This window comes from Bison bison, unplaced genomic scaffold (genome assembly GCF_000754665.1).
Source record: "Bison bison bison isolate TAMUID 2011002044 unplaced genomic scaffold, Bison_UMD1.0 scf7180017858818, whole genome shotgun sequence".
NCBI lineage: Eukaryota > Metazoa > Chordata > Mammalia > Artiodactyla > Bovidae > Bison > Bison bison.
This window is the reverse complement of record NW_011489390.1, coordinates 31,168-33,275: the sequence shown is the minus strand read 5'-3', so window position 1 is coordinate 33,275 and position 2,108 is coordinate 31,168. Positions and strand designations below refer to the sequence as shown.

Genomic DNA, 2,108 nt, shown 5'->3' with positions numbered 1-2,108 from the left:
AGAAAAATGAATCAGTGATCTGGAAGATAAAATGGTGGAAATAACTGCTGAAGAGAAGAATAAAGTAACAAGAATTGAGGATAGTCTCAGAGTCCTCTGGAACAATATCAAATGCATGAACATTTGAATTATAGGGGTCCCAGAAGAAGAAGAGAAAAAGAAAGGGTATGAGAACAGTTTTGAAGAGATTATAGTTGAAAATTTCCTCAACATGGAAAAGGAAATAGTCAATCAAGTCCAAGAGGCACAAAGAGTCCCATACAGGATAAACCCAAGGAGAAACATGCCAAGACATACACTAATCAAACTAACAAAGATTGAACACAAAGAAAGAATATTAAAAGCAGCAAGGGAGAAGCAACAAGTAACACACAAGGCAAGCCCCATACATTTAATAGCTGATCTTTCAGCAGAAACTCCGCAGGCCAGAAGAGAATGGTAGGATATATTTAAAGTACTGAAACGGAAAAATCTACAACCAAGATTACTATACCTGGCAAGGATCTCTTTCAAAATTGATGGAGAAATCAAAAACTTTTCAAACAAGCAAAAGTTAAGAGAATTCAGTACCACCAAACCAGCTTTACAACAAATGTTAAAGATACTTATATAGTCAGGAAATACAAGAGAAGAAAAAGATCTACAAAAACAAACCCCAAACAATTAAGGCAATGGCATTAGGGAACACACATATCAATAATTACTTTAAGTGGAAACGGATTAAATGCTCCAACCAAAAGACACAGACTGGCTGAATGGATACAAAAACAAGACCCATGTATATACTGTCTACAAGAAACCCACTTCAGACCTAAAGACACATATAGACTGAAAGTGAGAGGATGGAAAAATATATTCCATGCAAATGGAAAGCAAAAGAAAGCTGGGGTAGCAATCCTCATATCAGACAAAGTAGACTTTCAAATAAAGAATATTACAAGAGATAAAGAAGGACACTACATAATGATCAAGGGATCAATCCAAGAGGAAGACATAACAATTGTAAATATCTATGCACCCAACATATGAGCACCTCAATACATAAGACAAGCACTAACAGACATAAAAGGAGAAATTGACAGTAACACAATAATAGTAGGAGACTTTAACACCCCATTCACACCAATGGACAGATCATCAAAACAGAAAATTAATACAGAAACACAAGTCTTAAATGATTCATTAGATGAGACAGATCTCACTGATATCTTCAGGATATTCCAGCCAAATACAGAAGAGTACAACTTCTTCTCAAGTGCACATAGAACATTCTCCAGGATAGACCACGTCTTGGGTCACAAATGAAACCTCAGTAAATTTAAGAAAATTGAAATTGTATCAAGCATCTTTTCTGACCACAATGCTATGAGATGAGGTGAAGTTTTTTTCTTACAAGAAAGAAACTGTAAGAAACACAAACACATGGAGATTAAACAACATGTCTCTAAATAACCAACAGGTTACTGAAGAAATCAAAAGGGAAATCAAAAAATTTCTAGAAACAAATGACAATGAAAACACAACTCAAAACCTATGGGGTGCAGCAAAAGCAGTTCTAAGAGGGAAGTTTATAGCAATACAATCCTACCTCAAGAAACAAGAAAAACATCGAATAGACAACCTAACTTTACACCTAAAACAACTGGAAAAAGGAAAAACAACCAAAATTAGTAGAAGGAAAGAAATCATAAAGATATGAGCAGAAATAAATGAAAAATAAAAGAAACAATAGTAAAGATTAATAAAATGAAAAGCCGCTTCTTTAAGAAGACAAAATTAACAAGCCTTTAGCCAGACTCATCAAGAAAAAAAGAGAAAAGCATCAAATCAACAAAATTAGAAACGAAAAAGGAGAGGTTACAACAGACAATGCAGAAATACAAAGAATTATAAGAGACTATTATGAACAACTATATGGCAATAAAATGGATAGCCTGGAAGAAATGGACCAATTCTTAGAAAAGTTCAATCTTCCAATACTGAACCAGGAAGAAACAGAAATTATGAACAACCCAATTACAAGCACTGAAATTGAAAGTGTGATAAAAAAATCTCCCAAAAAACAAAAGCCCAGGACCTGATGGCTTCACAGGAGAATTCTATCAAAC

The 2,108-nt window shown here is 34.2% G+C and overlaps 1 protein-coding gene across 1 annotated transcript in view; it reads right to left on the bottom strand.

The window, feature by feature from the left end:
• IL13RA1 (interleukin 13 receptor, alpha 1) overlaps positions 1-2,108 on the bottom strand; it is a gene marked incomplete at its 5' end in the record, with an annotated part of 36,404 nt that overhangs the window by 6,059 nt on the left and 28,237 nt on the right. The window lies entirely within an intron of this gene.